Genomic DNA, 27,992 nt, shown 5'->3' with positions numbered 1-27,992 from the left:
CCAAAACCACTCTAAGTTGTTCATTGGCCATTAATATGTTCCAGTGTCTGTTTATAATATCTCTGATGGCATAATAATTTCTACCATATGTTGTTATAAATCTAATAGTAGGTGCCCTGGAATCTACAGAAGTTATCTTGTAATCCAACATAGTCTTTCTATTAGTTTCGGAGGATCGTGTCCATGCTTGATTAATGTCTTGTGTTTTATATCCTCTGTTGACAAATCTATGATATAAATCTTGACTGGCTGCCTCATAGTCTGATTTGGTGGAACTAAGATGCTTCATATCTATGAATTGTGATACCGGGATGTTCCTGATGGTGTGGCGTGGGTGCATGCTGGAAGCATGTAGTAGGGTGTTATATTGTGGATATTTGCGGAAGACTCTAGTAGCTAAGGTATGATCTGGGTTTCTCGAGACAGTTACATCAAGAAAGTTCATGGTCTGTGCATCAAAAGTGATGGAAAATTCAATACCCCAGATATTGCCATTAAGATACTCTACAAATTCCTGCAAATATCCAGCATCCGCACACCACACCATCCAGCAATCATCCAGGTACCTGCGCCAAATATCCATTTCAACCAAATAGATATTGTGAGATACATCGTAAATCATACATTCTTCAAAGAATGCCATAAATAGGTCGGCATAAATGGGGGCAAAAGAAGCCCCCATTGCCGTCCCCTGAAGCTGCCAATAACACTGGCCTTGGAAATACAAGACATTTTTATTAAGTACATGTTCTTACATGCAAATTAATAGCATGTTGAACCCCGGTGGATACATGCTACTCCTATCCAACCAATATTTGAGGGCTTGTAAACCAGCCCAGTGTGGTATGCTGGTGTATAGGGCTTTAACATCCAATGAACACATTAACCACTCTGGCTCCAATTGTGTGTCTTTAATCATTTTAAGGAACTGTGTGGGATCCTGTAGCCTTGCCTGAACCAAACCCAAAAGGGGTTTAAGATAGTATGTCAGGAAGGCCGACAATGGTTCAGTCAAGGATCCAATACCCGAAACAATTGGTCTACCTGGAGGATTAGTTATTGATTTGTGAATTTTAGGTAGTAGATATAGAATTTTCTTACGGGGATCCTTGACCGAAAGTTGTTTGACACAGCTCTTGGAAATGATACCTTCTTCACATGCTAGATTTAGGAAAGAATCAATTTCCTTCTTGAAATTTGGGGTAGGGTCAATGGCTATGTTCATATAACATGCCGTATTAGATAACCCTCATGAAGATAATCACTTATGTTTTGAACTACCACTGCCCCACCTTTATCTGCACTTAATATGACGATATCCTTGTTGTTACGTAACTCATGAAGAGCGATGCTCTCTTGCTGTGAAAGATTATGTCCCAACATAGTATATCCATGATTTTGAAAGTGTAAATCTGTGAAGACAGATTGCATGAAAATAGATACATTCTTATTCATTGGAGGCTGAAAATCAGATTTGCCAAATCTGAATTCGTTGGATCTTTGAGAGGTATCAAATGCAAAGAACAATTTAAGATTCAAACTGCAACAAAAATTCAGAACATCTGTGACAATGTGATATTCATTGGAATAAAAGCCTGGAATAAAATTAAGCCCTTTATTCAAAAGATTCTGTTGATCACAAGACAAACTTAAATTGGATAGGTTTAAAACATTTTGATTTTGTTGCTGATATTGACTTATGTTAGAAAGTTCTGAATCAATCCCTCCAAGGATTGCTCTGATGGGTCTTTTCTTGTGCTTCCGTCCCCCCCCTATGTTTGGAGCCATTTCTAAAGGGATAGTTCTATTTGTTTTCTTTCTATTTGGCGATTCCCTGTCCCCTGTGTTCTCATAATCTGTCAGAGAGGAATCCTCTCCTGAGGTGCTATTGTTGAAACCATCTCTAGTTTTAAGAATAGATCTTGGTCTCTTCTTAGTACGATTCGGGGCAAACCCCTGGCCAACCTCAGCAAATCTGACAGAGCGATTAAGCTCAAAGGGGCGTCCCCTTTGATAGTCAGAATAATCCCTGTGAAATTTTTTAATTTTCCTTTCTTTAATAGTTTTCTCATGGTTTGTCAAATCTTTGGATAATTTCTTCAGATGATCCTGAAAATAAGAAGAGGACTCATATTTTTTACAATCAAAGCATAAAGTTTTCACTTCTTGGATATTTTCATCCACTATCCTCTCATAATACTGTAAAAGAACATTCACAAATAGCATAGACCCTAATTGTAAAGCTTCCTTCCAATCCTTATTCAACTTGTCATCTGGTCTACCTACTAGAGGTTGGAGCCGTATTCTTAAGCCCCTAGGTGCAATACTTTTATTTGAATACGCTCTAAATAATTTTAAATGCCATATATTTGACCTTAAATTTTTAAGGCCTTTGGTAAGGGAAAGAAAAGATAGATCACAATCAGATGACATCTGTTGTTCTGTATTAGTTGGATTACTGCTTGGTGAGGCATTGATCCCAAAGACCCCAATGTCCTCCCGATCAGCACATAATCCTGATAATATGCTTTCCAGGTCCATGCTGTGAATGCGTGTCCAAATCTACTACTACTCAACAAAAGTAAGGGAATAATATATGTTGACAAACCAAAATAAACCTAAATCATTAAAGTGTTGCGGCCAAAGTTGGTCTGGGGTACCCCAAATCGATCCAAGAGGAGACCCAGGCATCTATACAACTCTCTGAAAGTGTCTAATATTCACATGAAGGAGAAGTGAGTCAACAATGTGATATATTACCCAAAGGAGACTAGGAAACTAATGGGGTAGTGCTACCAAATAATTGTCCAACACATTTATATTGTTGAATGACCCAAAAGTATCAGATATTTAAAAAGTTCAGGAATCCTGTCAAAACTGATTGGTGACACTAAAATATGATATCAATATCCTGAATTACATATATTCTATGGGTCCCACTATCACAAAAATATAGTATAAAATCAAATCCACATCAAATGGTGGAACAATGTTATAGCAATGTAATGTTGGTATTAAGGAGAAGCAAAAGATGTCATTAAGTCTACCAATGATGTTCAATATAAGATACTAGTAGTTGTAATAATGTGTAAAAAACCCCTTATTCATAAATCCAAAATCTAAAATGTCATTTTAGAACAAACCAATATAATGTAACAACCTAAATATCTAACAGATGCAGTCCATACATATAAAGTCAAAAAACAAACTTATAGATATTCTAAGACTGTACTGTTTTACAAAACCAGTATAGTCACATATGTCTTGATGTTATATAAAAGATAATCAACTAAGGAGTCACCCTAGCTCTACCTGTAATGTAGTGAAATCACTGATTAATTCCAAAGGGTGCTCACATATGTTGTCCAACCAACTAATGTTGATAATCCCTATAGACTGAACCTGTTAAGCTACTTGTAAAGTTGTATTATACAATAAACATTATCATGGATCGGTATACACAATGAAAACAATATGTGTATCAAAAAAGCTGTCCCATAAAATGACTGTATCACCAAATCATGACCAAGTCGGGTTATTTCCTTCCTCAACTGAACCACGCCTGTATAACAGTTTCCAAAATAAACGTCCTATATTGGATCATTGCATAATAATAGAAACGTGCAAGTAATAAGCCACACTTATCTGTAGATAAAATGTCCCTCAAACAGACTCCCAAACAGATAAATATATTCCCTGCATGCACATGGTATAAAAAAATCTACTATTGATATCTAGCGAAGCACATTAAGTTCCAAAGTCTTAATGTTCAAAAAACATTAGATATTCACATTTTCCCAAATGGCAAGAGAATGAAAAATTCTTTTAACCTACTAATGCCAAGTGTGTAAAGAAATATAATCAATGGTACATAGGTATAAATGCCAAATTGCTATACACAAGAAACATAACAATAGTCCCTTAAGTTTCAGTCCCGAATGATGGTATGAAAAACCGTCCCATTAGATATTCACATTTTCCCAAATGGCAAGAGAATGAAACATTCTTTTAACCTACTAATGCCAAGTGTGTAAAGAAATATAATCAATGGTACATAGGTATAAATGCCAAATTGCTATACACAAGAAACATAACAATAGTCCCTTAAGTTTCAGTCCCGAATGATGGTATGAAAAACCGTCCCATGCTGTTCAACTCAAAAAAACATCATTCATGTTCACCATATCAAGTTCTTATGATGTATCATGTTATTCAATTCAAAATACACATCAACTGATACCAGTAATGGCAAGATGAGTCGATAAAGTAAATATCTGTTATACTTCAGTCACAAACCACGAGTGTATAGACCATCCAATCAAATGTACCTGATTAATTGAGAAAATGCACCACGAAGACTTAGATGTATAATATTTGTTGTACTTCAGTCACAAACCATGAGTGTATAGGCCATCCAACCAAATGTACCTGATTAATTGAAAAATTGCACCACGAAGACTTAGATGTATAAATCCAACCTTGCATTAATGTGAAATCGTTAAAGTACAGTCCAAATAATAACATATATATAGAGTCAACATGAAAGATATTCCAAACAGTATGAAAGTTATCTCACAATCTTCCAAGTAGCGTAATCCACAAGCTTGTAGGCCCCACCACAAGATAACACCACTATAGTCGTTGTAGCCTTGATTCCAAGAAAAATAGAGACTCAGTGACACCAAAAGTAACAAGATCATCTGTTACTTCAGAAATGAAAACCCTGACAAATATCCAACATAAAATGTGTTGGACAATTATATAGTCCATAACACCATCAGGAGAGGATCCCCCTGTGTACAAAAAATGGCAGATCAACAGCTAGTCCCACAGCACCGCCAAAGACTATAGGCAAAACCAATTGCTGTGCACGTGGGTAATGCACAGCCGGAAAGTGCCACAAATGAACACAGTTAGCCAGCAAATTCGCAGTTGAACAAAAGCCAAAAACAGATGGTGAAAATTCCGACTTTATTTACAAAAGTAACAAACCGGTTTCGGCAAAAACATGCCTTCTTCAGTGTAAAAGTAACAGACATATAGAGTATAATAAGATATTTATTTGTGTGTGAAAACCTTAATAAATAATATATGTACAAATATTATTTATTAAGGTTTTCACACACAAATAAATTGTTATATGTACATATATTATAACTATTTGTAATAATTTATCAGAGGTCAGGATTATAGCCTTGGCCCCTTGTTTTTTGTATTTTTAATTTTATTCATATATTATTCATGAGCACTGATAGTTTACTGATGCTCATTGGTTAACTTTGGGTATAAATTTGTATATCTTATTATACTCTATATGTCTGTTACTTTTACACTGAAGAAGGCATGTTTTTGCTGAAACCAGTTTGTTACTTTTGTAAATAAAGTCGGAATTTTCACCATCTGTTTTTGGCTTTTGTTCAACTGCAAATTTGCTGGCTAACTGTGTTCATTGGTGCCACAACAGAACATGGACACCATTGCCCTATATGTCTACTCAACCTGGTCTACAGAGCTATTGAGCAAATTGTCATGGAACCCATAAACAGAGACATTGGAGACCTCCAGACACTGGACTCTCCACATCTTCACCTTGTTAAAGTCAGATCCTGGCTCCTAAACCTAGTTGACTTATGTCAAACAGTTACCAAGGACATAGATGGAGGTGAAAGTAGTCCACACAGCCCACTCAGACCACACGAAGGACTTTCCACACCATTCCCCACTCTGTCATCATGGACAAGCGTACCAGCTGGAACATTAACAGCTATGTCACAGGATGGGTGGCCAGGTGGCTCACAAATCAAACACACATGTTCAGAGTTGCTGGTGTCATGTCCAACTCTAAGCCAGTCACAAATGGCACCCCACAGGTCTTGGTCATGGTACCCCACCTGTTCAGTAGATACTGCTCAGAGGTACAGGCAAGCACGGGAGGTGTATGGCTGAACAGGTCTGCAGGTGAATGGTAACTGTGGTCCATAATCGACTATACGGCTAACACAGATTCTCCAGAAGTGTCTTACAGAGACAGATACCTCGTGTCAAAACAATGCCCTCAAGCTGAATGCCAAAGAATGCATAGTCATCCCATTTGGGTACAACAAAGTGCACACAAATTACCAGATAGGTGGTAATCCAGTATGTACGGAGAAAGTCATTATGGCCCTGGGGACAAAGGTAGATAGTAAACTCCCCTTGGATGATCACATGGCCAAAGTGTTTAGACATTCCTTCAATGTAGCCCACCTAATGTCACCTAATGTAACCCACTTTGTATAGTCTGATGATGTCACCATCCTACAAACAAATGTGTGGAAAGGATACCTCACAGTAATGTGTATAGCATGGCGTGTAAATGCGTACTTCTGTAGTATCATAAAGTAGTTAGGTAGTGGTTTGAATCCTGCACTTGACAAGTGTGTGTGTTTGTGAGTGGTCTCCTTGGGAAGGCGCAAACGTTTTGGAGAGTAGTAAAACACCTTAAAAGTGTTAAACCAATCTTTGTCATGTCTGATGATGTCACCATCCTACATATATACCTGTGGAAAAAAGAACCCCCAGTAATGTGTATAGCACGTCGTTAATGCGTACTCCTCTAGTATCATGAAGTAGATAGGTAGGGGTTTGAATCCTGCACTTGACAACTGTGTGTGTTTGTGTGTGGTCTCCTTGGGAAGGGGCAACCTTTTAGGAGAGTAGTAAAACACCTAAAAAGTGTTGAATCAATCTTTGTCAAGTCTGATGATGTCACCATCCTACAAATATACCTGTGGAAAAAAGAACCCCCAGTAATATGTATAATGCGTACTCCTCTAGTATCATGAAGTAGTTAAGCAGTGGTTTGAATCCTGCATTTCACAACTGTGTGTGGTCTCCTTGGGAAGGATCAACCTTTTAGGAGAGTAGTAAAACAACTTAAAAGTGGTAAACCAATCTTTGTCAAGTCTGATGATGTCATCATCCTACAAATATACCTGTGGAAAAGAGAAACCCCAGTAATGTGTATAGCGTGTTGTGTTAATGCATACTCCTCTAGTATCATGAAGTAGTTAGGTAGGGGTTTGAATCCTGCACTTGGTGAGTGTGTGTGATCTATGTGTGTGACAGTGTTGGCCAATGTGTTGGGGGTTTTGCTTTTACCACCGTATGACATATCAGTAGGCATTGCACATGTGAGGCAGCTGTGAGGCAAATACAGATACGTACATCTTACCTCAATTACTGCATGTGTGTGAACTCTGCTTTATCCAGGTACACAGTTGTCATCTTTGCCAAACTGTGCTGCTGCTTCACAGACCTTAGGTCACATCTGTATGCTTGTGACAAGGCCAGCCACTGCAGTGATGCCTGGCCTAGGTCATCCGTGTGACACACATTCATTACAGTTTCTATTGAATTGTGTGAGTGAGGGTTTATGGCAGAGATATATGTCAGACCTGTTCAAACGCAGCAGAGGCTGTCAATGATGACTATGCATTATAGGTTTACAACAACCTTTGTGGACATGCATGCAGACCCCTTCTTGCTTATGTGATCCACCGAGGGATTTCAAAATACCTTAGGGAATGTGATTATCAAAGGAGAGGTTACGTAACACTAGGTTGCATATACACATCGGTACCTGTTCATCATGTTGGTGGCTACTACCTATGTGGTACTGTGGGGATACTATGTTCCGTAAAGGTGGATGACTACGCTTAGTTTTGCCTATAGCTTTACAGCATGGGTTTGACAACAGGTATCTGTCTGTATGATACCCTTGTGGACGATGTGTGTGTCACCTGGAGAATGCAGTATAGGCCACAGTATGTATTAGCACATGTGGACAGACATATCCCTACTGTGATTGCTTGTACCTAAGAGAGCCATATGCCGAACAGGAGTGGTCTCAGTAATGGGTGCAACTGAATACCACTAGTTACTGGCATAGTATAGTACCTGAAGGATCCAAATGTTGATGTGTGTCCTACATCTGTGTGTCAGTTGTCAAGACATCCTCTAACGATTGGCTATGGTCAGGCTGTTGAAGTCATGTATACTACCGGAATGCAAAACAATGACAGATAGTAACAGTATCACCCACAGCACAGTGTCAAACCATGTCATACACACATGTGTAGTCGGGTTCCAAAATGCGTGTAGTACAATGCATACTGGCCACCAACAGAAACTATGGAGTGTTACTGTGTAATACAGAGCATGTCACCCTGCCCATGTGTCCACTATGCACGTACATGCAGAGAGTGCACCTCCACTATTTCCACAACTGTACACCTGCAAATATGTGCTACACACAACCCATATATACTGTCCACTCTCTAACACATGCTGCCAATACAGCACACATCAGCCAAGTGGCATGTGGGCGGACAATATAGAATTGGAACTAACACTGGTGTAAACAACACTACAATGACAATCATAGCTTTAATGCATCATGCCTGCTCAGCTACACCTTCAAGCATATCATTACACTCTACTGCTGACTACATGCTAACATTGCTATGCTGCTATAAAGACACCCTGTGCATCAGCACCATGGTAGCCTGCTCCTGCATCGATGTTACAGATGACAGGAGGTGGCACAGGTTTCATCATATGCCCAGTGTGTGTTGTTGGTCTGCCAGAGGCCTACAGTGAGCCATCCAATTGACATGTGTGTGTGCGGGGGGGGGGCAAGAATAATGGTATGGGGCAATGTTGATGTAATGTGTGTGGGTATGTGTTAGCTCTAGGTGTCTGGATTATGTGTGTGTGTGTCTGCATGCATACAGTTCCACCATGTGGCTGCCACATACGGGTACTCGTGGGACAGCCACAGACTGTACCAGCGAGGCTTTGCAGATCACCATCTCTGGCCACGGATACGGTACCTGTGCCTGGCAGGGGGTGCTACGGACACTATGAGGTACCAAGCCAGACTGGGTACTATCCCCAGAGGTAGATGGATGTACACTGGACCCAGGTCCCTGCTAGGACTGTCTAGAGCCACGTGCACGTGGTCTTCTAGGACGTTCTACGGACAGCCCACTCAGAACATTGCTGGGGCAGGTACTGGCACTACGGGAGCGGCTGTTGCTTGAGGGACGTCTGCGGTGACTGCCAGCTGCTGATGTTGCTGGCATACGTCCACGTCAATGACTCAGCCATCCCGCACTGTCCTTACACATGGACATGACATTGTGGAGGACATCTGATGTCTCTCCCCAACATCTGTCGGTGACCTCAGTGTAATTATGGATGGCACCAGCTAAGTCATGGATACTGTCTATTACGGCGGTGTTATGTGTGCTCTGTGCCCTCAGTCCCTGTCTGGTGTACCGTTCCATACGTGCTTGTGCCTCCATGACAGCCTGAAACATGCGTGAGGTTGTAAGACCTGTGGCACGTCTGCCAGTGGCATGATGGGCAGCAGTGCTCCGATGAGAACCCCTGGACATCTGCCTATGTGGTACCCTTCCAGACATCTGGGTATGGCTGCTGTGTCGGGATGCATGTGCCATGGATACCACACTGTCCTGGCCAATGCCGACTGTACGCTGTCCCTCTGCTAAGGGCATTGGTGATGGATGTATTGGCAGTATGACTGTGTGCATATATGGGGTAGACACTTGCATAGTGTCGATTGGTGGCCTAACGATAGACCTTGGCAAACATGCCTGTGCCTCAACACACCTATCATCATTATCACTATCATGCTCAGTGACATCAGTTTCCCTGCTGCATTGAACCAGCCCAGAATCAGCACCTGTGAGAGGGAGACAGGAAACACACTTTACGACCTGTACATGATGTCAGCACACATGCACATATGCACACATGAACACATGCACACATGAGCACATGAACACATGACCACATGCACACATGCACAGATGCGCACATGCACACAAATACACTCCTCACTAGAACAGAAACACACACACACACACATACACACCACCAGCAATCCTGAACATACTCAATAGCGTGTGATGTTGGGGTACAGTATCACAAGCCAAACATTTATATCAAATGTGACAGCATGCAGGATGTGTGTTGCTCAACAGCATGCAGTGTGAGTGTAGACAGCCCTTGCTAATAACAGTATACATGGCCTTGATGCATGTGTGTTTTGTTCAGTGAATGGCCTCACCCTGGAACGCAATGTGTACATGGGCACAACATTGCTGTGCAGGTATTAAAAGCCCTGCAATGTCCTGTGCACCATCAGTCACAGGTATACATACCATGGCTAGATGTGTATCAGTGTGTCACATAGATATCCATTTCTGATTAGAGCATCTGTGTCTTTAGCAGATAATTGTGGACACAGATGTAGCACATGCATGCTATGTATACACACAGGATGAGTGGTGCATGTATACCTGATGGAATACCATCGCTCAACATAGCCATTGTACAGTGGTTATGGTGAGTGTAGGACATATTGTGGACAAGCCAGTGCCAGCCATGACATAGCATGCTACCACACAACTGCAACATGAAACATCACACATACACAATGTGTGTCATGTGATCTATATACACCCCATAGCATTACAAGACATATGTTTGTCACCTTCTACAAATTGTGATTGCTATGCAGTTTTGGTTATAGGTGCATATGTCTGCATACACACAACATTAAGGTGCATAGCAATTCATGATATGTGTAGCACTGTGGCCACTCTAACTGGATTGGGTGTAGTACCATGAGCCATCATCATGCAGCATCATGTGGTCACTCAAGGCTACTAATGTGTGCCAGACTGGCACATAACATGCTGTACCTGAACTGCAGTACCATGGCTACATTCACCATTTCACAGCCAGTTGTTACATGGGTTTGTGAGGTGCCCAATAGGGGGCATTGCCTAACATGAATGTGTTATGTGTTGAAGAGTGTTGCACAGCCACATGTGAGCACCTACCCCTTAGGTATATTATGTGTGCTGTGTGGATGAGGTTTGGGATACTGTAGTGTGACCTTACAGCGGTTGTCTGAATACGCCATGTGTAGCATGTTAACGTGTACTGCGTATGACAAAGGTGTGTATGTTGTGTGCATGTGTATCGACTCTGCCTATCCAATGTCCACTACAGTGTTGCCACAATTGTGTGGGATGCTCTGTGTATTGTATGTGTTTTAGACAGCTACCCACATTACTAGGATGTGCATAGTCTCACAGCAAACATGCACAGAATGCATTATGGGTAGGTGTGTTATGTGTACATGGCCTACACCTCACCTATGACATGCACATTTAATTAGCAATATTAAAGGTATAACACACTCACCAGCATGGCTCTGCTGCCTTGCTGTCATACCAGAGGGACCTACAAGGATATCAGACACTTTGTCAGTGGCAACAACTGTGGTATTGCTACTGTGTGTTTGCAAGTAGTACAACAGTTGACAATCACAGGCCTACAGATTATATTCCTAATTATTAGTATTGCACAACACTAGGCATCACATAGTCTAACTACACAGTACACATCGCACATAAGCAGGCTCTACCAATAGAGGTAACAGTATTCTACAGCTATGCCATGTTACCTGCACGCTTCATGTCAACTTGCTGGGTGGCTCTGGCCTCCATGATGATACATGTTACTTGTTGTGGTTGTTGTTGGCCAGGAGCCACCTGACTCAGGAGCAGCTCCTCCACTCTGGTGAGGGGGGGTGGATGGCTACCCCCCACCTGTGGCAATCTGTTGTCTGCGGATATCAGACGCACACTGCCGGACATGTCTAATTAAATCACTGCAGTGACAGCATACCGGCTCATATGTCCGGTTATGCATGCCTATGTCATTTACCCTACAGACAAGATCTTGTCACAGTGCAGACCACTCATGCTGGTCCTGGCTGGTTCTGGAGAACAGCAGTGCATAGTGCTGCACCAGGCTCACTGTGATGGCTTCTTCCTCAGCCGTGCTATATGCAGGGTTATGATGGCGTGACATTACCCTGGAAGACAATGAAACAATATGTGTGAGCAAGTCATGTGGCACACGTAACATTCTAAAGTACAGATATCAATTAACTGCCATATATAGCAACCTATTGGCTGTCAGAAGATACACACTTTCAATACCACATATCAGTTCTCAACCCACAGATGCCTGACAGTGCCTGGCACACTCTATATATCAAATAATGTTTTGCACAGCAACAAAGTTATAACAGTATGTAAGACTATAGAACAATACATGGCACACTGTATGTGACACAATGCACCACCTAGCCACATGAGGTATATATCATGCTAATGCATCATGAAATATGTAATCCATTGCAATGATTGTAAAGTCCACTGACAGTATTACCAGTATACCACACTAGTCGTTGATGGCAGACCCCTGCCTAACATATGTGCACATTCGTTAATATAGGTAGCATACTGCTGTACTAGACTATACATGTTGCTAGATATGTAGTTATATCCTGTAACACACATATGACCGAGGCCATGATACAGGCATATCCGCACACACAGCAGACATACATAACAGACACAAAGGTATGGCAACCCAGGTGACCTTTACCTGTGTACCTTACACTACTGTGTGTCAGTAGTTACCAGACCTTATGCCTGAGGTATGTAATCTGTGAGGACTACAGGGAACACACATAACAGTGGTTCCAATAAATGTGCACATATACCATACTGTGCTGTTTAGGCATACAGCTTCAGGTAGTACTACAGTTCATACAGGAGTTGGATTCACCAGCAGTAACACCCAATAAGCATAAATGTACTGCTTTAGCCTACAATGGGACACCCCAGTCGACAACAAGGGACTACGTCAGACCGTATGGCATATTGCTTTTTCTGCCTAGCAATTGCATACACATCTTTTGCTGAGATCACAGCTAGGACACATAATACCATAACAGAAACAGTATCCCACTAAGCTATCACACATATACCGAACTCTGACACATTCACCATCACACTCAGTCAACCTCACATACCGATTATTGCAACAAGTACATGTGGGTGTGTATCACTTCATAGGTAGGTAAGAGGCTATTGGCCCTAGGGCCTATAGAACTCTAGCCATACGCTACCCTGGCCTCTGACACACAGGTAATTACATTTCATGTGGCCCAGTCAAGCAGATACACAGAGGTGATTGCCTGGGTGACTGGTGTGGCACTGTGACTATCGAAGGGGAGACTACTGCCCACCTGTGCCCCATGGTCTCTTAACACACCTTTGGTGTTAAGTAGACTACCACCTATGTGGTAGTTCATGGGTACTGAGTCTTTGCAAGGAGGGATGCCAATGCAGTGTCAACATTGAGCTCGAGTCCATGGCTTTGTCACCAGGCATCTGTTGCAGTAATTATGACCCTGTCTCTCTCTCTCTCTCTCTCTATATATATATATATATATATATATATATATATATATATATATATATATATATACACACACACACACACACACACACACACACACATACATACATATGAACATCCATTGGTGTACATATAGCTATACATATAGGCACATATACAGTCCATCTGTCATGCTGGGAATATCAAGTATGGGAAGGTTGTGAGGTATACAGTTATGTCATAACATTGCACAGTGTTGTGCGGAATGCATTGAAGGTGTTCTCAGCCCATGTAGCTTTAGCAGGCCTCACTGGCTGCAACACTGCAAACCTGACGAATCATACCCACAGCATTTAACCACCACATGTCATATACCAGCACTGTATGCTGTCTGGTCTGCCACACACTACAACCTACATAGAAATATGCACGTAACAACCTTCAACAACATATATATATCCACCTTTCACAAACAGTTGAAGTATGTCCCTTGCTCAGTGCACATGTACAGATGCTAATATATCTGACACTGACAGATCTCTCCGTATGTGTGTGCCATACACACAAAAGGACCACACTGTTGTAAGTACATGTACCTCATGGCTGACCTGTTGGCCTTTGCTGTAACATTTTTTAGGTGTCACATGTGAGCACACAGTAATATTACAGGGTGTATACATAGCTGCTAATGCTGAATTAGCATACTAGCCTGGTACAGCTGTTGCCAATGCTAAGCTACACATTAATATGACTATCATGCATTTGTTACTCTGTCACATCCATGTTTGCATAACCGTATGGGCTACTACCCCAAACAGACATTGTACACACTACTGTACAGAACACGGATAACATGGATCAGATGTTTGACATTTAATGCTGAACTACATATGTCACCGTCACATCCCACTGCACACAGCTACACACTCATTTCACCACTCCAGTAGTTATGCAGGGCATCTGTGCATCGATACGTACTGCTGCCACATATGGATGATTCAAACTATGTAGAGTACTCTTCATAAACATCTACTACATTCCAGTAAATACATAGCTGTTACATACCTTTCCTTTGTATGTGTTCGTATTTGTTGTCGTATATCCTGGTATATTTGTTTCGCAATATACGTTTTCCTTTCAATATATCTTTTAATGTTCAAGATATTTTTTTCAATAGATTTTTATTTCAAAATATATTTCTTTTCAATATATTTTTTATTTCAATATATATTTTTTCTAAATATTTTCTTTCAATATATATTTTTTTCAATATATTTCTTTTTCAATATATTTTTTTTCAATTTTTTTTTCTATATATTTTTCTTTCAATATATATATATTTCAATATATTTTATTTCAATATTTTTTTCAATATAGTTTCTTTTCAATATTTTTTTAAATATAATTTCTTTTGTCAGTATATTAATTTGTTTTCAATATATTCTTTTTGTTATATTTCTTTACATTACATCACTTTTTCTTTTCTTTCTCTCTTTCTCAACCTCCATACCTGCAATGGAATGATTGCATGTGTGGACAGCAAGTACAGACTGCTTTATAGGTATCTGCACATGGGCATGTGATGGCCTCTGTACCAATTGGTGGCCACCATTTGGCAATTGCATGCAGCCTGCTGTGTGGTACTTGCAGTACTCACTGTCATAGCAACCCAGTGCTATAAATTGCTAAGTCAGGTAGGTGTAGCCCTTTCAGAATTCCAAAGTGGGGACCATGCTTGTTTGCTGTGGACACTGTTGTGTAAGTCAGAAGGTTGGTATACTTCTTCTAACTGTTGCTAAGGGTGTAGCCAGTTATTTGTATGTTGTACTCAGACCTGAATGTTGCCACTTCCAGTACACAGTTGACAGTGTAGAATTGTACTCACCCCTAGAAATGCTAACACAAGATACATGGGAGTATGGAGTTTCTTTACAACATCCACAATTAGCTGCTATACATATGTAGTTATTGTGATGTTTTCATTTGGCACATGAACTGTTTGAGAACAGCTATACTGTGGATATTTATGTACTCACTTCTGCACTATTTGTGCTTTTTATATTGTTGACATTATCACAGGATGCTCATGAAACTGGACAATTCCAGTACTGAGTATGCCTACCTACATCCTTGCTGTACCTTGAACACACTGGTATTTTGTACATTTGGGTGGGGATTGTCCTGCTATGATACTGTGTGGGGGTTGTGAAGTGCTGCTGTAACATTATTTACTGCTAGAATGTCTGGTTCTGTTATCACAGTCATGTAATGCAATTCCACAACAACTGCTGGTAAAGTTCCACAGAACAGGTTTTGTGTTATGGCATTTCTATCTTTCCTTTACATTCACACATTCTGATGCATGATATATATATATATATATATATATATATATATATATATATATATATATATTTATATATATTTCAGCAACATCCTGCTGTATATCTACTGTGGCCTAGTGGTACTTCATGCAGTCTAGTGTGTCCAAGGTCCGGGGTTTGAGACTGACAGTGGTGTTTTATTTTGCTGCTGAGCAGAACAAGGCCCCTCATATGCAGGGTGACTAAGGCACTTTTAAGCAGTTGTAAGTGGGTTTGCGTGGGTTTGCATGACACTTAGCAATACATAGCTAAGCGCACATATGCGCACACTCGCTCAAACCCGCTTACTACTGCTTAAAACTGCTTACTCCTGCTAACTCCCGCACTCATTTCTTTGAAAAAAAAGAAAATGGGGAGAAAGGAAAGTGGTGAAAAAGGGGCACAAAGAGGTAAAGACAGAAGGGAAAACAGCTCGGGATGTGCAGGACGGGTGTAGGGAAGGACCATAGCTGCCCATTTCTTTAACAGCAACAGCTGTGCATATACTAGTAATTTGGAGGGAATTTTGAAACCTTCCACCCCTGAGAGAGGGGTGAGGACAACGAAGTATGTTGTACTGCCAATTGAATTTCAGTTTCTGTGTTCAGCAGACATTTGTGCAAAATGGGCATCTATGTATGGGGCATAATTTTTTTGTGGGAGTAGATTGCCCATTTTTTTTTTCAGGTGAGAGTGGAATGTGGGATAGGGAAAGTAGGTATGTTTTGGGAGGTAGGTTGGGGAGGTAAACAGACAAGACAAACAAGACGCATGCAGGGGCGGAATATGACACATGCAGTGGGTGAACACAATTGACGGGGAAGGATGTTTGGAAATCACAAGCCCATGAGCCCACAGATGGTAACAGTGGAACTGAGATTCCCACACATGGGCAGTCACCACTGCACATTCACAGCTGGAGGCTGCATAGGAGGGGCAGGCTCACCCATGAGTCATGCCACTCTTGCCTCGAGCTGGCGTAGGGAATCAGCGACTGAATGCTGGATCTCCCTATGCACCACAGCCTGGATCCTTCGGAGGGTGACAGGTGGCCCCCCTCTGGCCACGCTTGTATGGGGGGATGAGCCCCATCCCCTTGCAGTGCTTCCACCCGAAGGTGGCACAGGGCCAACGGAGGAGGAGGTCCCGGGCTGGGCACCAGACCTGCTGGTGCCAGGTGCCATCGCCAGCTGAGGTGCGACAGGTGGGTCCGCTGGGACCGGCCTTCCCATACGTTCTGTGTTTAGGTGAATTTAATGACAATATAGCCAACAGCATTCCAAATTAGTTGTAACAGCATGCAGTAATATTCCCATTAACCCAACACACCAGAGTTCCAACAGTTGAACAGCAAGCATAACACATGCATATATTGAATGACAGTGGACATTCCAGCAGCATGCAGGAATGATTGGTGGCAACAGGCCACCAAGACTGTAGTGTTTGAACAGGGCACATGCATCAAAGTAAATGCAGCTATTTATAAACCAATAGGACATATGTCCCAACAAATGTTTTGAGATTACACATACCCATTGAGGTGTGGAATTGTTGCATTGTTCATGTACATACAGTAGGGTGTAAAAAGATACCTCCATTAACAACTTATATGAACTTATAGTTTACACTACATTCCTATTGACTGCAGGTATATATCCCCTACATGTATTATTACGCTAGGCAATGTCCATTACGTTGTGGGATGTGTTTTGCTAGTGCCTTATGTACCTGATCTGTATCTAATATACAAACTGTCCAGGATGCAGATGTTACTGCTACATATTTATATATTTTATTTATATTCATATGTCTACATATCTGGATGTGTTCAGGTGACATTATCAGTTATATTTTAACAGCCCCCTACATTTCTAGCAGCACACTGACATTTCCGGTGCACAGAATTACAAGCTACTCATGTGCCAGATTTACCTATACATGCCAGCCTTGAAACTATAGTTGAGGACTGTATATATGCTTAAGAGATACTGGCACTCCCTTCGTCCTCTTTCTATGGGCCTACCCAAGTGTGGGTTGACAGCTCTTAATACAACACTACTATTTCTATACTGCAAGAGTACATCAACATTTCAAAGAAAGTGACACGTAAACACTACAGGTGTTATACCTTTATTAACTACATTACACACTTTTCTAGTGGCTCTCTCATTTATTTGTTATTGCAGTGCATGCAGACATCTTATTCAGGATGTATTATACCTTCATTTATGGTTTACAACACTCTTTTTCAGGCTCTCTCACTTATTCTGTATAACAATACATGCAGAGAAATAATTCAGGACTTATTATACCTTTATTAATGGGTTACAACACTCTCTTTCAGGATCTCTCACTTATTTTACATAACAGTTTATGCAGAGAGGTTATTCAAGCCTTATTATTCCTTTATTATTGGGCTAAGACACTTTTAGTCAGGCTCTCTCACTTATTTTATATAACAGTACATGCAGAAAAATTACTAATCTGCCTGGTGACGCAGCCTTAGCAGCCTATCTGCATAGGCTTGCTGATTCGCAGCACGGACACCTGCAGCTGTGAAGTAAATTATGTGATATTGAGACATATACCTATCCATACTATCGACTACACAAGCAATTTATACATACTTCAGTTCATGGCTACCTACTCAGTAGTGGGGCATTTTGCATCCCACGGCCCTCCTGTATCCATTGGTTAAGTTGGTCCTGCTTGCGTCTCTTCAGGTCTGCATGGTGATGTCTAACCCACTCACCAGTCCGAGGGATGCCTATGGCACTGGTGAGTTCATGTGCGAGACGGTTAGAGGCCTCCGCTTTGTATTCCGTGCCCTGGAACTGGCCCTGCAGGAGTCTAGCATCATGATGATGGACGAGGAGCCAAACCATCACTTTTGACTCCTCAATGCACCACCGTTGTGCTCGGAAGCGAGAGCCCTCTCCGACACCAGCCATTCCTGCCTGCAAATGGGAGCTACAACCAGTTATGGTGAGTATTCCCACCTATGGAGCTTAAATATGCCTCATTTCCCGCACTTATTTGTGATTGGCCGGATTTGAAAGTTCTCAGCTGAGTGCACACCTGCTTAGCAATGGGTAAACTTTGATTCATATGTATATGTATGTTGACAATCCATGAACATCAAATGCTGTCATGACTTAGTGGATCAGTACTGTGATTATGGTACACACTATGCCGGGTTCGAGACCTGTCATTGCTTTTTTATTTTACTACTGGCCTGATTGGTAGGGGGTGTGGCTGGGTTTAGCCGACTTTGCTCAACTTTGCCCAATGTTGCTCTACGTTTACCGACGTTGCCCGACATTGCCCGACATTGTGTTAGTTAGCGCGGTGCGCACCTCCGCGCAAACATGTTTGTTTTTTGCTAGTTGGCGCGATGTGCAGCTCCGCGCAAAGCTATTGCACTAGCTAAACCACTGCTTAGCTATGGGCAATTATTCTTAAGTGTGCTTAATACTGGTAAACGTTGCTTAGCAGTGCTTCACATTGCTTAAGATAGGTTACTTATGCATACATTAGTATGATGACCATTTCACTTTCTTATATATATTTAAAATATCATTCACTACTACATAGGTCATTCGATGCATTTTAATAAAATTTAAAAGGTAAATGTCAGGAATTCTTTTTATGCATGGATTTCCTACAGAAAATGGAAAGGGGAGTGGTGGGATTCGAACCGGGAATGCCTCCTCTTTGTGCGAAGGATCTATCACTACACTATTGCTATTTGACTTAATTTGCATATAAGTGGTTTATTATCCTCTTCGATGTCTAAACTGCTAACTGCAGCTAAGCAATGGGCACACACGCGCAAATACAGGCAGCTATATCGTGAATAATAAAAAAAATTGTTTTACATTTTATTTAATTTGTACAGGGCTTTTGAATGTGGGGGAGTGTAGTGTTGAGGGTATACACATTTGAGCGGACTCGGTCATATCTGCTGACATTTGCAGATTTAGGCACTTGCACGGGCGTGGATAGTTGGACTGCTCGGCAGTCTGACATGCCCCCTGCACTCCTACACGCTCCGTGTTAGCCTGGGAGTTGAGTCAGTGCGCCCTCATGCATATGCATGACGCGCTGATGTCATACTCTTAGATGGCAGTCTCCGAGTAGGACTTAGTTTTTCCTACATGCAGGATTACTGAATAGCCCCCTCTATGTAGGAATAGTGTAAGCCTTACACAAAGTGTACTGTGGCTGTGTCTGCAGCTCCCCCTCAGCAGCACACCTTACATATTAATGAAGGCACCCTACTGCGGGAGAGCCATGTACACAGTTATTGAATCAGTGTAGGGGGTGTGTTTCAGGGCTTGGAGATGTGTAACACACCCCCCTGCACTGTCAAAGTGGCACTGAAATAGAAAAGTTAATTGTGCTTACTTGGCCATTTTTTTTATTTGCAGGGGGTATGTTACAGTGTCTGTAACACCCCCCATACTGTCAAAATGCCAGATGGCACTTAAATATAAATGTTAAAATGTAATTTACCTTTTTCCCCCCTAGTGTTTGCATGGAGTGGCACTTAGCAATGAACACATGCCAGACATCTAAAAGTAGAAACCAGATGCTTTTAATTTTAATAGAAAAGGTCAAGTTTAAACATAGCTGAGCAGGTTTGTGCAGTATGGTGCATTGTTCAGTAGTGTTTAAATGTAACTGAAAGCTCTATACAAATGTATAGCTGAAATCATCACATCCACTTTAGCTGAATGGTTGGAGTCACAGCTTTGTGTGCAGTAGGTGCATGGTCTGAATACCCTGACAGGCCATTCAGCTATTACATCTGATAGCATTAATATATACTTTTTTTTTATTGACATAGTTATTGATATTTGTTAACTGGGTTAGTCCAGTTAGTCCAGAAGCCCATTTTTAGTGGAGATACAAGGAGAAAAGCTACAGTTAGATACAAGTGTCCAATACATTACAGTCACACCCCAAGATAACATAATTAAAATACATAGGGTTAGGTTATGTAAAGTAAAATACATACACATAATAATAAAGTATCATTAATGAACAATTAATGTCAATATATTTTCTATTTATTATTTAAAAATCTGGTTTGCCCTTAGCTAAGCACTGCTAAGCCAATACAAGCAATGCTTAAACAGGACCTGTTTAACAGTACTTAGCAATGTGCAGCTCCACTTAGCTGGTTTGGGCACTGGTTAGCAATGCCAGTTTAAGCAGTCCTCAGCTCAGCTAAGTGGGTTTGCCAGTTTAAGCACTGCTCAACTAAGCTCAGCAGGATTGTGCAGTGCTAAGCTTTGCTTAACAATTTTTAAAATGGTCCAATGGCAGCAAAGGGCAGAATAAACAGCCTTATTTAAGCTGAACAGGTGGGAATATAGCCAGGACCTGTTGGAGTTTAATCACTGTAGGGAACTATGGCTGGAGTTGGAGAGGGTGCGCACGTCTGGGAGCAGCGCTGAAGCATTTTAGAGTCCAGGGTCATGGTTGGGCTCCTTGTCAAAGACCATGGTGACCAGCTGCTGCTGGGCCAGTACCAAGGCTCTGAATACAAGTCAGAGGCCTGGGACCATCTGGAACATGACCTCACCACTGCAACTGGAATCCCCCACACTGGTGAGCAGGTATATCATCATTATGATGACCTGAAGTGAAGGAAGGGGGAGCTGTTGGCCAAATGGATCCAAGATGCTTGGGACAGTAATGCCCCAGAAGTCTGTAAGTAAAGGAACCATTGATTTACCAAATTCTAGTATGAATATCTGACAGACAGGTATGCATAATGGTGTGTTTTCCCCCACAGCAGCAGAGGCTAGGGCTCACAACCTGGAGGCTCATGCAAGGTGCCTGGCCAGAATGCAGTGATAGTGTGGTGAGTACAGATATATCTTGCAATATATAGTAATCCAATTAAGAAAGAGTACAGTAGTAACTGCCAGTAGTTATAGTCTGTTGTGAGTGTACTGCAGTGAATATGTACGTATACCTGGACTGATATAAGTGAGTACTGCCAGGTGCATTTCAATATAGATGAAAGAATGAAACATGCTACTATTATGGAAAGGAAGTTAATAAAGCAATCATAATGTTTGGGAATAACACGTGCAGACTGTATTAGTAATACATGTTTTGGTAATAAAGCACACCGGCATTGAAAATGTTAAGGGAATAAATTTACTGCATTCCTAATCTACAGGAAATACAATACAACTGCAATCAGAAATGTAAAGAAATAAAGGCAAAACTGCATAGAGTGTGTAATAACATATGTATTCCAATGCCTACATCATTTAAAGTATAGAACAATAAAGACTGTCAGCTGTATACCAATCACTGTGTCATCTCACTCTCAATAAACTGTGTTCTGCCAACTGTTGTGTGTATTCTGGGCTGTTGTTTAAGAAATCAAATATTACAGGTTTTGAGAAGTAAACATGGGTATAACAGCATGAAGTGAATGAAGGCTGGCCAATAAATAACTGTCACGCTAAAGTGTAGATGTGGAGCTGCACTACATGATACAATGCAATATATTTGTTCTGCACTAAGAGCAGAACCTAGAGTAGTACTGTGTAAGGTATTATATTGTGTTTCTCCCAGGATTGTCCTATGTTAACCTTTGCATTTCAGCTATACGCATCCCTGAATGTAGGCACACTGATGCAGGCAAGTATGAAAGTGTAATAGCTGTAGACTGCAAATATACCATGTGCAAATGTATATGGGTCTGGTAGGCAACCCAGCACCCGAATATGGTCTGCACAAATCACACATATTCCAATCCACTAGGGGTTAATTGTGTACACCTGCATTGCAAGTATTAATATGCAGTTCATCTACTATCTCTGTCATGCATGAATCTCATGCATGTATGTTCAACTGTCACTGTAGTCTTGTTTGACACTCTACCTATATTACCAGGTCACACTTTGTCACCAGGTGAGCTTTAGGTACATATCACGCAATCAACACACAGCAGTGGCCCAGTAGCTTGGTGTAATAAGCAATATATATGTTGTTCATTTTGCCACACACAGACTGGGGTTTGACTCCACAGACAAGTGCTAAGATATATTTATAGCAACAGATAAGTAGTACAGACTATTTATAGAAACAGTTATGTATTGTTAACAAATATTCTCCCCACAGGACTTACAGGTAAATAAATGTCTGTAGTAGTTGTATGAAGGTATACTAATGTATGTGTCCAGATGTAGTAGTGTGTAAAGCATTTTTCAACAAGGTGATAAGACTCCATTAAATAAAATGACATGAAGTACAGTACTATTCCAAGTTATTAAGACAAATTAATGGTCTATTGTTGGTAAGGCTGTATTCCTCGTGTGTCTGTGAATGTCTGCTGATGGTCTAACCCCATGCCTGCCAATGATGGCAGGATAAGTGTAAACTCTGTACTGTGCATGATACATGTCTCTCAAGTGTAATGCTGTCATGGATAGTGATCATTGTTCCCAAAAACCTTGGACACAGTTATAAACCCATTAAAAGTATGCCAGTATCACACTCACACAACATCAGTGTAGAGTACACCTTGGTAGTCATATATGTTCCCCTGACATGTAACAGTCCCCTGTAGTTATGCGCCTGTAGGCCAATACCATCCTATCTAGATAGCTTGAGAAGTATGTATGTGCTACAGAAGCTATAGGGCACTTGTAGACATAAAGTAAGGGCAGACCTTTAGAGTATTGAGCAGTACTGTTGTGAAAAACATAACCTATACAGTTGTTAATGGAATGTCTTTCTCTCACCCCATCCCTTATCGGCATCACAATTATTATTCTTATACTATGGGTATGGTCCATTTTCACATATGTTGTTCTGAAAACCTAATGTTGGGCCATGTGTTGCATTATTGGTTATATGTTACAATGGTTGCATACTAACATACCTTGTTGAAATACCAATGTTGTTGGCCTTTTGCCATAACTGTTACTGGCATGCTGTTACAATAATGAGTGTTATTCCATTTATGCCTGTGTTCTGCATGTTATGCAATTTTATTGTTCTGGGTTAATTGGAACACCCATGCATGCTGTTATAACTAATGTTGAAATGTTCTGTTCATGACTAACCAATACACTTTGACAGATCTCAACACCATAGCATAGGTTCATAGGTTCAAAGGTAGGTACTAGGCTATCGACCCTGGGGCCTATACAAGCCTAGCCAAAAAGGTTCCCTGGCTTTTGCCACCCAAGAAAATTATTTTCCTGTGCCCCTGTCAAGCAGTGCCACAGAAGTGATCCCTGGGGTGAATTTTCTATTTCTCATCCAGTCACCAAGATTTTGCTTAAAGAGGGACAATGAGGAGCTTTGCTTGACATGAATGGGTAGTTTGTTCCAGAGTATGGGAAGTCTCTGGGAAAGGAATCTATCCCTCCAGCATGTTCTGTTTATTGTGGCGACAAGGTTTAGGTCCCTGGAGCATGTGGTTCATAAAGAATGGGATTTCTTTAAGTGTAGCATGTCCAACAACTCTGGGTTTGACATAGCTTTGTATATTAGACAGAGATTGCCTCTGAGTAGGTGATATGCGACAGAGTAGAGCTGGAGTTTTTTGAGACAGTCTGCGTAGGGCATCTGTTTGAGGCCAGTAATCCTCTTAGTGAGGTATTTCTGTGGCCTTTCCAATTATTGTAGGTATCTTGTGAGATACATGGCAAACAGGTCACTGTACTCTAATAATGGATCTGATGAGTAGAGAGGAACAATTACCTCCTTTTTTTCTAGAGGAGAACCCTTTTGTGATGAGGTGCACCATGTAGAAGGATTTCCTGACTACTGTGGTGATGTGCTTATCAAAGGAGAGACTACTGTACACCTGTGTCCCAGGGTCTCATCACACTTTCAGTGTTTAGTGAGCTACCACCTATGTGGTAGTTCATGGATACCAAGTTTTTCCCAAAGGGGATGACAATGCACTTCTTGGCACTGAGCTTGAGGCCATGACTTTGACACCAAGCATCGGTCTCTGTGAGGCCCTTTTGTAGAATGTCTACATCATTAGGTGATTCTATTATGGCTCCCAGTTTGCAGTCATCTGCAAACTTTGTTAGCCAAAGACCTTCTGTGTTGGCCTGCACTTCAGAGAAATAGATGCCGAACAGGAGAGGACCCAGAACTGAACCCTGTGGTACTCCACTCATCACTGGTCTGAAGTCAGACTTGGAGTCGGCTACTTTTACTGTGTGGGTTCTGTCAGTGAGGCAGTTGGCCACCTATCTTGTGACATAGGGATTTATGCCCAGTTTAATGAGTTTATCTATAATGCCAGAGTGGGGGACGGTATCAAAAGCCTTGGCGAGGTCAAGATAGGCTCTGTGCACTACCTTGCCCTTGTATACAACTCTAGTGACTACTTCAAAGAACTCAGTCAGGTTTAGTAGACATGATCTACCAGTCAGGTTTAGTAGACATGATCTACCCTTTACAAACCCAAACTGAGTGGGGTCTAGGGTTTGGAGGTTACCTATGTCTTTGTTTATAAACTCCAAGAAGATACGTTCCATGACTTTGCAGACCAGGCTCTTCAGGCTAATGGGGTGGTAGTTTCCAGGGTCCATGGTGGTACCACCTTTGTGGAGTGGGATAACCATTGCTTTGTGCCATTCAGTAGGCACATAGCCTGATGCGAGGCTATGATTGAACATGGTACTTAGGTGGGGTGCCAGTTCGTTCTGTAGTTCATGCAGTATGCAGCCTGGGATGTTGTCTGGTCCCATGGATGCTGTGTTCTTGGCTTTGGAGAGTGTGGTCTTTACTTATTCATCTGTGATTACAGGGGCTTTGCATTCTTCCGCTATTAAAATGGGCCCTTTGGAGGGTGAGGGGGGGGGGGGTTAAAGTTAGCACTGAACCTATCTGCCAGGATGTTGGCAATATCAGTTGGTTCTATATATTTAGTGCCACTGTGCTGTAGCTCAGACCTGATCTGAGTGTTGCCATTGAGATTTTCGACATAGCTGTAGAATGTTTTATGGTTGTCTTTGGAATAAGTGACAATTTTATTTTCATAACTGGCTTCGGAGGATTTTATGAGGGATCTCAGCTTCTTGCTGAGGCTGACCAGGGAGTTCCTCCAATCTTGGGATTTTACTCTTTTTTGCAACAGATTCTTCCTTCTGTTGTAGAGTTTGTTTATGGCAGGGGACCACCAGATTGGCTTCCTTTTTTGGGGGGATAGGGTCTTGGTTCTGTTGGGGATGGCACTATTAATGCACTCGTGTATGTGCTTATACAGTACATCTGTGTAGGATTCAGCAGTCATATCTCTATTTTCCATCTGCATGGGTGTCATGAAGTTTGCCACTTCTGTCTTAAGAAGCATGAAGTTGGCTTTGAAGTAAGTGACGGTGGTTTCCTTAATGAGGGTGGGGGTGGGATATGGATGTTTAGGTGATTAGTCTTGCCCAGTGTTAGTTGCACTTGGATAATTTTGGATGCATTATGTTGTGCAACTAGCCTGGAGGTGTGGATATCCTTAATGAATATGGACACTCCTCCACCTTTAATGTTTTGGTCCAGGTTAGGTGGCCGAAAGGTGTTCATAGGTTCCTAGGTAGGTACTAGGCTATCAGCTCAAGGGCCTAACTAAGCCTAGCCAACAAAGTTCCCTGGCTTACACCAACCCAAAACACTTAATTTCCTGTGCCCCTGTCAAGCAGAGCCACAGAAGTTATATGAATTATAGCCTGGTAATGCAGAGGTGCTCTCTGGAGCCTTGAACCAGGTCTTTGTCACTGCACAGATGTTGATGTTCTCCATTTTAAGGAGTGCCTCGAGTGAGTACATTTTGAGGTTTAGACTTCTAACATTGAGTAGCATTACCCTCAGAGTTTGCTTGCTTGTAGCTGTTATGGTGGTGAATTTAGCATTTGAACCTTGCCTAAAAAAGGCACTATTGGGGTGGCAAGAGCATTAGCCAGTATCCGGAATCTCAGGGGTGACAGGTGCAGGCCATCTCTGGCAACTTATTGTAGTCTGTCAACCATGTTGTCCCAGGCAGACAGATACCGGATCCCCTTAGAATGACACCAGAAGCTTAGCCAATTGTTGAAATCAATCATTTTGTCCTTGTACTGTGGGATAATTCTGGGCGATGGCAGGCTGCTACTCAGGGCTAGGGTTATACGGCAGGCTGCTACTCAGGGCTAGGGTCATACCCTCCTAGGCTACAAGATCCAAGAGCTCCTCCAGGTCTCTTTTCATATAATCCAGGGAGGTACATCTCAGGTAATTCACAACAACATAGACAATGACAGAGTCATATTTGTACTTGTTGTGGAGTGACCTGAGTGCATTCATGCATTATGTGGCAGATCCTGGCACCCGACAGGCAGCTGACAGTAACTTTCTCCTTGTTTAGCCTGGTGAGTGGGACATCAGTGTGCCTGACTATAGAGTCACCTATGACTAGTGTGTTGGTATGTTGTTTTGCCTTATGGGCTGAGGTTGAGTGGCACACTGATTTTCTGGGCTATGTGTCATTTGGGTAGTGATGGGGGGGTGGTTGTCTGCATTTCAGATTGGCAGGTCTCTGTTGCTTGGGCAGATTTTTATTGAGAGCCTCCGTGAATGTGGGTGTGTACTTTGTGTTTCTATGTGTGGGTTTTGGTAGTGTGGGTTTTGAAGGACTGTGTTTAGAGTGGTGTGATGCAGGTGCTAACCTTCTCCGCTTGACTGTCTAGTCCAGTCTTGGCTGGAGAGAGCTTGGCTTCCAGTTTGGCTATATAAGTGCATCTCTCACAGGTTGTAGTGTTGGGTGGTAGGAGGAGAGGGTTGTCAGTGTACATGAGGCAATTGGTACATTGCCACAAGATGCCCAGATTCATCAGGTGGACAGGGGAAAACACAGGGAGCTGACCCATGGACATCCCTGGATAGGTGCTTATTAATTTAAGTACTAAGAACTGCTTTCCTCTTGACAAGTGAGGAAAGTTGAGTGGCTGTAGTAATTTGTAGTTTATTTAGTGCTCACAACAAGTTCTGAGCAAGTGCTGAAAACAAGGAAACAGTTTTGAGTGATAAAACTAAAAAGAAATGGCTAGTTCTAGCTAAAACTAGCTAGTTTTACCACCAATCCCAAGAAGAGAAGCAGGCCATGGCCTGTTTTGTTATCCACAGTCTTGTCCCAGATGATGCAAGGGTCTACAGGCTTGTAGCCTTTTTCTGGTAGATGCCTTGAATAGCAACCAGGCCAATCAGGTATGTTAAGCACAGACACTCACTCTCCAACCAGAAAGAGTCAGGAATCAATGCGCTCTGCTCCTACTC

The sequence above is a fragment of the Protopterus annectens genome, chromosome 8.part0 (assembly GCF_019279795.1).
Source record: "Protopterus annectens isolate FY-2018-M chromosome 8.part0, PAN1.0, whole genome shotgun sequence".
In the NCBI taxonomy this organism is placed as follows: domain Eukaryota; kingdom Metazoa; phylum Chordata; order Ceratodontiformes; family Protopteridae; genus Protopterus; species Protopterus annectens.
The sequence above is the reverse complement of the archived record's forward strand: the minus strand, read 5'-3'. Positions refer to the sequence as shown.